This window comes from Cetorhinus maximus, chromosome 23, assembly GCF_964194155.1.
Source record: "Cetorhinus maximus chromosome 23, sCetMax3.hap1.1, whole genome shotgun sequence".
Classification (NCBI taxonomy): Eukaryota; Metazoa; Chordata; class Chondrichthyes; order Lamniformes; family Cetorhinidae; genus Cetorhinus; species Cetorhinus maximus.
The window spans coordinates 48,145,237-48,159,461 of record NC_135901.1 but is presented as its reverse complement, the minus strand read 5'-3'; the positions used below and the strand labels follow the sequence as shown (position 1 = coordinate 48,159,461).

Genomic DNA, 14,225 nt, shown 5'->3' with positions numbered 1-14,225 from the left:
GGAGGCTTGTGGGGCCTTATGACATATTGTTGCTGCTTTGCTTCTGTTCGATTTCAGTCGTAATACCAGCAAAGGCGATGGTAAGGAGCAGCCACAGTATTTTGCTTTTATCTCTGGATTTCTAGCCCAGTGACAATGCCACTACGCCACCTCATGAATGCCGACAAATGAGTAAGACAACACGGGTGTGTTTGGGAGAATTTTCTCCTATTTAAAATGATAAATCCTCAGGCGGCAGGATTCAAACCCATGTGTTCATTTTTAACAACAAATGTAAATTATTGAACATTCACTCACACTTAGATGAACAAGTTTGAATCATGCTCTCGTCCGGTTTCAAACCGCTGCTCTGCCACATGTGAAATGACCGTGACCCCCACTGCCCTGCACAGACCCTGCGCTGTAAAGTGCCCAATGGAGCTGTCTGGAATGTTAAGCGGTGACGTCATGCAGCAGCACTTTGGGTCTTTGTTTTGAAGAAATGGAATTGGCTGTTCTCATTAGGAATGCTGGAGACAGACTGATCAACAATGTCATCATCAAATGGCACAGAACTATAAGGTATTTTGGCCCAACGTACCTGCGTCAGTTTTGTACAAAGAGCTTTCTAGTAATCTGAATTTCTTTGTCGCTGTTCATTACCCTGAATTTTTTCCTCCTCCTTTCAAGTCTTTGTCCAATCCCCTTTTGAAAACGCTGAGTTGAGAGAAACAATATTGAAAGAGGTGCAGGAGCTTCTGCAGTGTCCATGCTCAGTGTGTGAAAATTAACAAAGTTTCCCTGACCCAATGACATGAAGAGTTGGATTCCGAATTTTTATTACGGTTATAAACATTTTTAAAATAGTTGATTTCAGTCGAATGTTCTAAAAAATAAGTTTATTCTGACCAACCTCCTCATTTTTCTCAGTCGACATACACAATCTAATCACCCTTTACCAACATTCTCGAACTCCCATTCGTCTGCAAGCATTCACAAAAGTTGCAGCTAGAAATGGAACAAAAGCGGAGCCAGGTTGGTGTCAGGCTTGCTTTCTGGGTGTTTGTCTCTCTTTAGAGTCAAATCCTTGCCATCTGTCACTCTTGGTGTATATGTCCATGTGTGTTCTTCTGTGTGTGTCAATGTGGTTCGGTTCCTCATTTTTATCATTCAAACCTTTTTCACGTTAATTGTGTAGTTTTAAATTAAGACGATACAGAGAACAAAAGGAGCTGTTTTAAAAGATACAGGAGGAGTTATTTTTTTTTTGACTGGAGACTTTTCAGCTTCTAAGGGTCGGCGTGGTACAAAGTAGAGGATGATGGAAATTGTCACTGAACAACATTTAAACACACAGACACCGAGTCCTTGTGGTTGAGTGGTTAGGGCAATGGACGCATCGAGAGTATGAGTTTTTAAATACAAATAGACCAAACTGAAATCCCTCGGACATTAGGAGCTGTTTCTATTACTGTCAGTTGTCGCAAGGAACAGGAAAATAAAAGTTCAATCCCAAATGTTACAGGAACGGATAGGTTATAATCACCAGGAAAGCCTGAACAGCCTGAAGCTGTTTTCTCTAGAAAAGAGAAGGCTGAGAGATGACATGATAGAAATTGAATGTTTTATCTCCGTTTCGTCAAGGATTCGAGGTGAAATTTATTTCTTCGGTTTACATCTTTTGAATCCGCATCAAACAGAATCACAGAATCACAGAATCACACAGTGCAGAAGAGGCCCTTCGGCCCATCAAGTCTGCACCGACACGTGAGAAACACCTGACATACCTACCTAATCCCATTTATCAGCACTTGGCCCTAGCCTTGAATGTTATGACGTGCCAAGTGCTCATCCAGGTACTTTTTTAAAGGATGTGAGGCAGCCCGCCTCCACCACCCTCCCAGGCAGCGCATTCCAGACCTTCACCACCCTCTGGGTAAAAAAAGTTTTTCCTCACATCCCCCCTAAACCTCCTGCCCCTCACCTTGAAATTATGTACCCTTGTGACTGATCTTTCAACGAAGGCGAACAGCTGCTCCATTTCCACCCTGTCCTTGCCCCTCATAATCTTGTCCACCTCGATCAGGTCGCCCCTCAGTCTTCTCTGCTCCAACGAAAACAACCCAAGTCTATCCAACCTCCCTTCATAACTTAAATGTTTCATCCCAGGCAACATCCTGGTGAATTAAATGTTTAGATATATTGAAAGAAAGATTCTACATTGAGATGGAATTCTTAAAATCGGATTTTGTCATCTGCTGAATCAGCATTTGTATCAAACTCTCTGTCATTAGATTACAACAGTGACTGCACTTGAGAAGGATTTCATTGGCTCTAAAGCGCCTCCCGTTGTCCTGAGTTGGTGAAAGTCTCTGTTCAAATGTAAGTCCTTCTTTCTCTTCTTTCTTTCCGTCTGTCAATCCAAGTTAACAATCATATGGAATAATAAAATGTATCTGTCCCTTTCAGTGTCTACCCTGCTCTCTGTCTCTATCTTCTCTCTTTGTCCCTGTACATCTGCCTCGCTCTCTTTCACTCTTTCAGTCTCTGCTTGTGCCTCAATCTCTGTTCACTTTTGTGCTTTTTGTTCCCTCCATTCACTCGCTTTCTGTGTGCAACCAAGGCTCACTGGATTGTTCGTGAGATGAGGCGGTTGTCCTAGGAGGAGAGATTAAGTGAGATGAGTATGTTTTCACTGGAGTTTAGAATAATGAGAGGTGATCTCATTGAAAAGTCTGACATTCTGAGCCAGCTTGACAGTGAACATGCTGAGAGGCTGTTTTCCCCTGGCTGGAGCGTAGAGAACTGGGCTCACATTCTCCAGATAATGTGTCAGCCGTTTAGGACTGAGGTGAGGAGACATTTCTTCACTCAAAGGTTTGTGAATCTTTGGAATTCTGTAGCCCAGTGGTCTGTGGGTCCTCAGTCGCTGAGTATATTGAAGGCTGAGATGTTTAGATTTTTGGTCTTTAAGGGAATGAAGGGGCATCGGGATTGGGTGGGCAACTGGTGTTGAGGTTGAGGGCCTTCCATGACTTTATGAACTGGATGAGGAGGCTCGAAGGGGCGTAAAATTCCTGTTCCTTTTTTGATCATTTCAATGTTATATCTCAGTGGAAATACCATCAAGACGACGGGAAACAGCCGCTTGAGCGTGGTAGCCTGGCCAAACGGCCTCAAGTGCTGGATTCAGGTTCCAGTCTCTGTGGAACCGCTGCCAAAGTTATAGGTGGTTCACCTGTGGGTCATTTTGAATGCTCTGTTCCTACGAAAAGGTTCCTTCTCAAAGTGAATGCAGGCATTTATTGGGTTTCACTTTAACCGGAAGAAGGAGGAGAAGCAATACAATTATTAATTGCTTGTGTGAGAATGCACGGTAGTGGAAGAAGCTGAGTTGCTCTTCCAGAGAGCCGGCACGGACACAATGGGCCGAATGCCCTCCTTCTCTGCTGCAGCCATCTATGCTCAGATACCAACAATATTAACCTATCCATAGGGCCAGTCATCGTAGCTGAGTGGATAAGGCGATGGAGTCCAAATCCATTGGGGTTTCCCGCTTCCCATTATTCCTGGTTTTAACTCTGTGTCTACAGAGTTAATTATCGGTTACAGTGAATCAAATCCATCCAGAAACTCGGGAACTATTTCCGTTAATTGCTGAAAGCATTCACGAAATTTCAGTCGGAAATGTAACAAAAACAGAGCCAGGCTGATGCCAATCTTGCTTTCTGGGTGTTTGTCTCTCCTTAGAGACAAGCCCTTGCCCTCTTTCACTCTCGGTGCATATGTCTGTGTGTGTTCCTCTCTGTGTGTCAATATGGTTCAGTTCCCCGGGAGGTTGAAAACATTTTTCCTATCACAAACTTAATTCACAGTAGTTGTGCAGTTTCATATCAAAATGTTACAGAGAAAAATATCAGGATGGAAGATGCAAGAAGGGTTTGCAATGTTTGGAAGGAGGTGCAGCTCAGAAGTAGAGGATTCAGCGAGGAGCTTTCTTCTCATTTAACACGAGATTTGGAACTAGATCTGGGAGATATTTGTATCGGTGTAAACAGTAAAATCTCGCCTATAAACCTACATGATTCTGAGGAGACTTGACAGGTTAATGTAAAGAAGACGTTTCCACTAGTGGGGAATCTTGATTCAATAGACTCATTTTTGGGATGAAGGGACTGACTTATTAAGAACGGCGGAACAGGTTAAGCCTTTATTCATTAGAGTTTATAAGAATGATGGGTGATCTTATTGAAACAGACAAGATTCTGAAGAGGCTGGACAGGGCAGATGTAGAGAAGATGTTTCCACTAGTGGGGAATCTCAAACTTGGGGACATGGTTACAGAATAAGGTGGCATTCATTTAAAACTGAGATGCGAAGGAATTCCCTCTTTCAGGGGGAAATAAATGTCTGGAATTCTCTACCCCGGAGAGTTGTGGAGTCTAGATCACTGAAAATATTTGAAGAGGAGGTAGATAGATTTTTGAAATATCGGGGAGTTGAGGGCTATGAGGAGCTGGCAGGAAAGAGGAGCTGAGGCCTGGGGCAAATCATCCATGATCTTATTGAATGGCGGGGCAGGCCTGAGGGGCCGAATGATTGACTCCAACTGCTCCTACTTCTTATGTTCTTATGTTCGTTTGAAACGTATCTCTGGTGAAACGGGTCGGAAATAAAAAATTCACAGGAGCCGCAGTAATGAGGTTGGTGGGTTTAGGAAATTGACAGTTACACATGAGCAGCTTGTGGGGATATTTCACCTCACTGTCAATTTCATGTTCCAGCTCACAGAAACGGTTGTTGTCATTGACTGAAGAATTCGTTCCATCTAATGGAAACATGGATAAAAGCAGCGTCCATAAACCAAACCGAAAACAGGTTGACAGTTTCCCAGGTGGTGTAGTGGTCAGGATTCAGCACTTTCAACGCCGCGGCCTGGGTTCGGTTCCCGGTCAGGGAATGCAGATTTTTGATCTTGCTAAAATGAGTATTAATTACTTATTGATTGAAAACATTTAGCAGCTCCACCAGAATCAGTGGGGTGACAGTTGAAGTTTCGCCTCAAGAACTGGAAATATCAGACTTGGAACAGGTCTGGAACAAGGATAAAGGCGGAGTGAGGGAATGAAAAGAGGACAAGACAAGGGCTGGGTGCAAAGCACTAACTATAGAAATGTTGGTGCGATAAAAATATGGGTGGGAGAAGGACAAATTTTGCTGCCTACTGTTTGCACTGACAAAAATATCACACCTGCTGGATCAAACAATCACAACTGTTTTTTTAAAAGCAGCACATCAGCTCATCGAGGCCGTATGGCCGCTTTCTATACTGTAACTTTCTATAATTTTATGTTCCCTCACAGCACGGGTGCATCTTTCACAGTCATTCCGTCATTTTATAACCCACTCTAGCGAGGTGTACTTTCCTACCTTGTATTCAGCTCTTTTGAAACCAAAACACGGAGCAAATTCAGCGAGTTTACTTCTCATTTCTAGCACGAGATTTGTCACGAGACTAATTGAACGACACATTAATGGTGCCAATCCTTCCCTGGAGCTCACCGAGTCCAAAGAGCACTGTTATCATCATCCAGTTATGTACCTTCTTGCAGCACATCTGCTGAACAATATAAGTTTATCACAGCTCTGCTTTCTTCACATTGAAATCCAGTGTGAAAATATGAAAAATTTCAAAGCTGAACAACGTACACAAGACTGTAAGGGGAGAGTGACTGTGGATAATCGGCACTGTGCACATTCCTGTAATCAATACCTGGGAGAATCAGGAAGATCCTGATGTTTCTTTACCCTGTTATCTGTAAACCGATCACGTTGTGTTTTACGTTCGCACTAATTGACTGGGTTTGGTCAAGCAGCTCCTGGAAGGGCGGAGAGAGCTGGAGGTGAGACAGAAAGTGATGTGACATGAAAGTGCTTTGAATCCAGTGGTGAATATCCATCATGTGCAAGTTTCACAGGAACCGCAGCGATGAGGTTGGTGATTATTTGCTTCAAAGTAGCTGCATCTAATGTGCAGCGAGCCCACGACCCCGAGATTAAGAGCCTTATGATCTACCAGTTGAACGAGCCAGGCACACATAACATATGTATCCTATATCCCAACATACATGGAGGCAACTGTTGCTTTCTACCTGATACCTCAGCTTGTTCTGAATTTCAAAGTGTAGAAGGTAATCGACCTACAAAAGTTGCAATGCATTCCTCTCAATCATCAATAACATCATTCACATCTTCCATTTCTCAGCTACACCTCCTTCCAAACATTGCAAACTCCTCTTGTATCTTTCACCCTGACATTTTTCTCTGTAACATTTTCATCTGAAGCTGCACAACTAATGTGAATAAATATTGTGATGGTAAACATGTGTTGAACCCCTCGGGGAACCGAACTACATTGACACACACAGAGGAACACACACAGACATATACACCGAGAGTTACAGAGGGTAAGGCTTTGTCTCTAAGGAGAGGCAAACGCCCAGAAAGCAAGCCTGACACCAAATTTTGCTCCATTTCCACTGCAGGTTTCGGGAACGAACAGAAGTAGGAAAACGCCCGCGTGTTTGGATGGATTTTATTCCATTTAACCGATAATTAACTCTGTAGACGCAGAGTCAAAACCAGGAATAATGAGAAGTGGGAAACCCCAATGGATTTGGACTCCATCACCTTAACCACTCGGCCACGACGACTGGCCCCATGCACAGGTTAGTGTCGTTGGTATGAAATTAGAGATGGCTACATCAGAGGTGGGGGACATTCGGCCCATCGTGTCCACGCCAGCTTAAGGAAGAGGGATTCTGCTAAATTAACAACCCCGCATTTTCTCCACAGCCATTTATATTTTTATTGTCTCTCCTCGTTCTTCATGTTGAAGTGAAGAGCTGCCCACACCTGCTTTAACTGTGAGCTGGCACTTTTTCGACCAACAGGGCAATTTTAGCAGCAGTGGGATTAGGAACCCGTGAGACCTTCAACCACCTACAACCGCACAGTTGCGCTACCGAGCTCAGGATACGAGTGCCCATCGCGCTGTCCGGTATTGTTACGGAAATAGAACAGAAGCAAAGCAGAAACAAAAGGTCATAAGGCCCCACATGCCTCCTCCGTCACTTAGTAAGACCATGGCGGATCCTCAGCCCCAACACCCGATCCCGAGAGTATTTCATTCACTTCGAGCCCAAAAATCAGGAGAATTTTTGGATGTTTTTTCTTCCATTGATCCGAGAGTTCTGTGGACACCTGGTTAAAATCAGCAATAATAAGAAGCACAGTCGGTAATATTGGAAATTTCCTCGGGAAACCCCAGTGGATTTTAAAAACATCATTTTCACCACTGGGACACGATGATTGACCAAGGGCCCACTGTTTTCCACTCAATCATCAATAACAACATTCACAGCTTCTGCTTCTCAGCTGCACCTCATTCCAAACATTGGGATCCATTTTCCTCCGGATCTGTTTCTGGATTTAATGTTTACCTGCTTTGTGTCCTCATTTTGAAATCAGATTCGCTTCAATATCCAACGGAAATTGAATTGCAAACCTGATGGACAATCAGTGGAAAACAAGTCACTCGGAAACACAAATCCCATGGTGCTCATTTTCAGATTCACAACAGTCAGCTTTTCAATAAAATGAAGGAATTTGACAGTGAAAAGATTTAGAAAGTTGGTGTGAATTTTATTTGTGACTCACTCACTCGGGTATTCTGTAAATGCTGCTTCGAGGTTTTGTGACCGTGATATAATGTTTTCCTGAGCCTGTGCTCGGTGTATTGGGAGGTTTGGCCCGGGTTGGAGTATCTTGTGTCCCAGGGATGGGCAGTAACCCGCTGATTGAAGCTGCAGTCGCCGCTTTCTGCTGGCAGTGGGTGATTGGAGAGTGCGGGGCCGGAATATTGCTGCTTTTCTGCTTTTCGCTGTCTCACTCACTGTGGAGCTGAGGAAGAGAGAATATTTGATGGGCTTGTTTGAATCCAATAACTTCATAAATTTCCAGTGTGTTGGATATCAGTGCATGGTAGGTCGAAATGTTTTCTCATTATATTTGAAATGAATATTCGAAAAAAAAGCCGCTAACCTGGGAGCTCACTGGATAATAGTGGAGCCGGCAACATTTCCGGGGTCTTGACATTCAGCTCAAGTAGCCAATGACAACCGGGAACTGAGTGACAATTAATGCTGAAAAAAAGGGGAAATTTCGTCTCTGGGTGGTCTCGAACCACCAACCTTTCGGTTAACAGCCGAACGCGCTAACCAATTGCGCCACAGAGACCGATGCAACCTCTAACAATGGTGTCATCGAGTTAAAGTTTCAGATTGCTGCTACAGGAATGACAATTGTTCTCTATCAGTTTTACTCTTCCAAAATAAAGGGCGGGACATTTATTGTGGATACATGGAAATAGTCTGATCCCACCCACTGCAGACACATCCATGTCACCGGGAACCAGCTCTCCTACAACCGGTGCCATCTCCCTTCGAGCCTTTCGGTGCCTTGACTGTTACCAAGTATTCTGATTGTCCCGAAGCCGATATTAGGTTTGAATTCCTGATGTGCAGTAACGAGAATCCTTTCAATGTCTCAGATCAGCTAATTTCACTGATAACATCAGAGTCAATGTTCCAGCGTCTTAAAGAAGGGAAAGGTGCCTTGACTGTCTCTGGTCAGTCGGACAGTTCACCCTTCATTCTCCTCTGATTCCCGTTCCCAAAGAATATCTGAAGATTCACAAAGCTGGAGGCTGAGATATCTATTTTGGTTCCTTCTCCATTTTCCCACCTGCCAACTGACAATATTTTCTAAAATCTCGTCTCAATCCTCCGCCTTGCATCATGTCCAGGGATGAGGAAATTCAGTTTTGTGGAGATTTTATGGAGACCGGGATTGTCCTCTATGGAGCAAAGAAGGTGAAACGGAGATTTCACGGAGCTGCTCAAAGTGATGAGGGTGGGGGCAACGGGGACGGGGCGGTTTGATAGAGCAGATAGGGAGAAACTGTTTCCACTGACGGGGGTCAGTAACCAGAGGAATGGGATTTAAGATAATTAAAGAAGGACAGACTTGCATTTTAATAGCGCTATTCCAGACCAGTGAATGTCTCAAACCACTTTCCAGCCAATGAAGTACTTTTTGAAATAAAAACAGACAATGTTGGAAAAACTCAGCAGGTTTCTCTCCCAAAAGATGCTGTCAAGCCTGCTGAGTTTTTCCTGCATTTTCTGCTTTCTTTTCCAGATTTCCGCAGTTTTGCTTTAATTGAAGTGCAGTCATTGTTGTAATGTAGGGAACGCGGCAGCCAATCACCGCTCAGGAAACAGTCAAAACCAGGCACGTCACAATGAGTAGACCATGTGTTCTTGGTTGAAGGATAAACGCAGACTAGGTCACGTGGCTTCAACGTGAACCCACAAATTATGATTTTGGCTCTGCCCAGTTTTAAACCGGAGAACGTTTCATGTGCTAGGCAAGCATGACAATCACTGCACCACAGAAACAGAAAACAGCACAAAAGCTCAATGGGCTTCAGTCAAATGTTAAGCGATGACGCCTTGCAGCAGCACTTTGGGTCTTTGTTTTGAAGAAATGGAATTTGGCTGTTCTCATTAGGAATGCTGGAAACAGACTGATCAACAATATCATCATCAAAAGGCACAGCTCTACAAGAGGTCTTTCAGACAATCATTTCTATGTCAGTTTTGTTCAACGACCTTTCTTGTTAATCTCAATTTATTTGTCTCTTTCCATAACCCTGATCTTTTTCTCCCTTTCAAGTCATCGTCCAATTCCCTCTTGAAAACTGCGTTAAGAAAAAAACAATGTTGAAAGAGGTGCAGGGCCTTCTGCTGTGTCCATGCACAATGTATGAAAGTTAACAAAGTTTTCGTAACCCAATGACATGAAGAGTTGGATTCTGAAACCTTTGACAAGTTTTCAAATTTTTTGAAATCGTTGATGTCAAATCAAATTATCAAAAAATATTTACCCTGACCAAACATCTCCTCATTTTTCTGAGTCAACATTTACAATCTCATTACTTATTACCAACATTTCATTGAGTAAACACGCAGAGTCACAAAGGAAAAAAGAAACATCATTTGAAACATAGAAATAATGAAACATTGAAAAAAGAAGTTAGCAGTGGAGATGATTTCTGTTTGTTTCAAAGTGCAGGATGATCTGATTAACTGGCGGAGCTGGTTCAAGTTTCCCAACGACCTCGTCCTGCTCCTTTCCTTCTGTTCTTTTCGTTGACAATACCAGTAAGGAAATTATGAATAACCCCTTTTAACGTGATAATGTAGCCGAGCAGTCTAAGTCGCTGGATTCAGGCTCCAGTTTCTACAGAAACGTAGGTTCGAGTCCTACCGTCGCCAAACGTTCAAGTTATCTTCCTTTTAGGATCTTCAGCAGTCCCATTTGAACCCACAGATCCCAAGTCACATTAAATCCAGCGGAGTGTGCGGTGTTTTACTTTGATCGGGAGAATGAGGAGGGACAATACACACATGAGTTGCTGTAGGAAAAAGGCGGGGTGTGGAATTGCAGTCGGTGAGTGGCTCTTCCAGAGAGTTGGCATGTGAACAATATGCTGAATGACCGTCTGATGTAGCCGTCTATGATTTTATACAAACTACATTCATGCAAATCTGGGCTTGGATTCGCGACTGAGTTGTTAAGGCAACAGGTTTTGAATTTATTGGGGTCTCCACAGGTGGGCTGGAATCCTGACAACTTCTCTTCTTATCATTCCTGAATTTTAGAGTGTGCCTGCACAATTACATGTCGATTAAGTTGAATAAAAAACCCCCAAAACCCCCAGTGTTCTCTAATTTCCATTCGTCTGCAAGCGTTCACAAAAGTTACAGTTAGAACTGGAACAAAAACAGAGCCAGGTTGGTGTGATGCTTGCTTTCTGGATGTTTGCCTCGCCTTAGAGACAAACCCTTGCCCTCTGTCATTCTCAGTGTATATGCCTGTGTGTGTGTCAATGCGGTTCAGTTCCCCATTTCACCATCCAAACATTATTCACGTTCGTTGTGCGGCTTCATATTAAGATGGTACAGAGAATAAAAAGAGCAGTTTTAAAATATTCAAGAGGAGTTTTCTTTCTTTTTGTTTGAATGGAGATTTTTCAGCTTCTGAGGGTCATTTTGGTACAAAGTGGAGGATGATCGAAATTGTCACTGAGCAACATTTAAACAGACAGACACCGAGTCCTTGTGGTGGAGTGGCTAAGGCAATGGACACATCGAGAGAATGAATTTTTAAATACAGATAGTCCAAACTGAAATCACTCGGACATTAGGAACTGTTTCTACTGCTGTCGGGTGTCGGAAGGAACAGGAAAATAAAAATTGATTCATAAATGTTCCAGGAACGGATAGGTTATAATCACCAGGAAAGGCTGAACAGCCTGAAGCTCTTTTCTCTAGAAAAGAGAAGGCTGAGAGATGACCTGATAGAAATGGGATGCTTTGTCCCTGTTTCATCACAGATTCGAGTTGAAATTTATTCACTCAGCTGCAGATTTACATCTGCTGAATCTGCATCAAACAAACCATGAAATGTTTAGGGAGATTGAAAGAAAGTTTCTACATTGAGATGGATTTCTTAAGATCGAATTTTCTCATCTACTGAATCAGCATTTTTGTCAAACCCTCTCTGCTTTTAGATTACAACAGTGACTACATTTCAAAAAGATTTCATTGGTTCTAAAGTGCCTCCCGTTGTCCTGAGTTGGTGAAAGGCTCTGTTTAAATGTAAGTCTTTATTTCTCTCTTTCTGTCTGTCAATCTAAGTTAACGATCACGTGGAATGGTGAAGTGTATCTGTTCCTTTCAGTGTCTACCACTCTCTCTCCCTCTGTCTGCCACTTTTTGTCCCTGTATATCTGCCTCTCTCTCTTTCACTCTCTCAGTCTCTTTGTCTGTGTCTCTATCTCTGTTCACTTTTGTGCTCTTTGTTCCCTCCATTCACTCGCTGTCTGTGTGCAACCAATATTCACTGGGTTGATTCCTGAGTGACAGTGAACATGCTGAGAGGCTGTTTTCCCCTGGCTGGAGCGTCTAGAACTGGGCTCACATTCTCTGGATAATGTGTCAGCCATTTAGGACTGAGGTGAGGAGACATTTCTTCACTCAAAGGCTTGTGAATCTTTGGAATTCTGTAGCCTGAAGCTCTGTGGATCCTCAGTCGATGACTATATTGAAGGCTGAGATTGATAAATGTTTGGACTTTAAGTGAATGAAGGCCTATCGGGGTTGGATGCGAAATTGGTGCTGAGCTTAGGGATCTGACATGATCTTATTTAGTGGTAGCGGAGGCTCGAGGGGGCTTATGGCTAATTGCTGTTCCTTTTTCGATGTTTTTAATTTTCTGTTTCAGTGGAAACACCATCAAGGCGACGGGAAACAGCAGGTTGTGAGAGGTAGCCTGGCCGAACGGCCTCAGGCGCTGGATTCAGGTTCCATTATTTGTGGATCCGCTGCCAAAGCGGTTCACCTGTTGGTCACTTTGAAAGCTCTCCTCTGACGACAAAGTGCCAGCTCAAAGTGAATGCGGGCGTGTATTGGGTTTAATTTTAACTGGGAGAAGGAGGAAAGGCAATACAAATATTAATTGCTTATGTGAGAATGCGCGGCAGTGGAAGTAGTTGAGTTGTTCTTCCAGACAGCCAGCACGGAGAAGATGGGCCGAAAGTCCGCCTCTCTGCTGTAGTCATCTTATATACCAACAACATTAACCTGCTCAAAGGGCCAGTTGCCGTGGCCAAGTGGTTAAGGCGATGGAGTTCAAATCCATTGGGGTTTTCCCGCTGCTCATTATTCCTGGTTTTAACTCTGTGTCTACAGAGTTAATTATCGGTTAGATTCAATCAAATCCATCCAAGTACCAAAGCATCCATGGGGATTTTCCTATTTCCGTTCATTCACGAAAACGTTCACAAAACTTGTAGTCGTATGGGAACAAAGACAGAGCCAGGTTGGTGACATGTTTGCTTTCTGGGTGTTTGTCTCTCCTTAGAGACAAACCCTTGCCCTCTGTCACTCTCGGTATATATGTGTGTGTGTGTCAATGTGGTTCAGTTCCCGAGGCGGTGAACACATTTTTCCCATCACACACTTTATTCACATTAGTTGTGCAGTTTCATATCAAAATGTTACAGAGAAAAATATCAGGATAGAAAATGCAGGAGGAGTTTGCAATGTTTGGAAGGAGGTGCAGCTAAAAAGTGGAAGATTAAGCGAGCAGTTTTCTCCTGATTTAACAAGAGATTTGGGACCAGATCTGGGAGATAGTTTTGTCGATGTAAACGGTAAAATCTTCCCTCTTACCGCTATATTTTGCCGTGCACCATCCTCTCTATTGTCAGTGCTTTGCAGCCGATCACAGCCCTTCTCTCATTCACTATCTTCATCTCTGTGTTTGTTCCTTATCGGTTGTGACCGGATGACATTTCCAACTCTGATGCAAAATTCAAGCTCCCACGCCACTGATTCCGACAAAGGTGACCTGCATTTGTCTAATGGAATTATCCAAACTCATTTTCATAGTTTGCACGAGGTCAACAATTTATCATTCCCTAGCCGGGAATCGAACCCAGGCCACGGCGGTGAAAGCGCCGAATCCTGACCACTAGACCACCAGGGAACTACAGCGTATACAGCCTGGCTTATCTCTGTTACCTGTGCCTTTTATTATTATTCCCGACCCCTTTCACCAGAGACAAGTTTCAAACGAACATAAGAACATGAGAAGAAGGAGCAGGAAAGGCCCCTCAAGCCTTTCAATAAGATCATGGATGATCTGCCCAGGCCTCAACTCCTCTTTCGTGCCAGCTCCGCATAGGCCTCAAATCCCCGATATTTCAAAAATCTATGTACCTCCTCTTTAAATAATTTCAGTGATCTAGCCTCTACAACTCTCTGGGGTAGAGAATTTCAGACATTTACTACACTCTGAGAGAAGAAATTCCTTCGCATCTCAGTTTTAAATGAGTGCTCCCTTATTCTGTAACTATGTTCCCTAGTTCGAGATTCCCCACTAGTGGAAACGCCTTCTCTACATGAACCTGTCAAGCCTCCTCAGAATCTTGTAGGTTTCAATAAGATCACCCCTCATTCTTCTAAACTCTAATGAATAAAGGCTTAACCTGTTTCGCTGTTCTTCATCCCAACATTAGCCTGCTGAATCTATTTTGAACTGCCTCCAATGCCAAT

At 43.3% G+C, this 14,225-nt stretch overlaps 2 non-coding genes across 2 annotated transcripts; both read right to left on the bottom strand.

Moving 5' to 3' along the window:
• Positions 1-8,203: 8,203 nt before the first annotated feature.
• Positions 8,204-8,277, bottom strand: trnan-guu (transfer RNA asparagine (anticodon GUU)). The gene has a single exon. It is a non-coding gene; the product is annotated as a tRNA-Asn (tRNA).
• A 5,307-nt stretch (positions 8,278-13,584) lies between these two features.
• trnae-uuc (transfer RNA glutamic acid (anticodon UUC)) lies at positions 13,585-13,656 on the bottom strand. The gene has a single exon. It is a non-coding gene; the product is annotated as a tRNA-Glu (tRNA).
• Between the last annotated feature and the right edge of the window lie 569 nt (positions 13,657-14,225).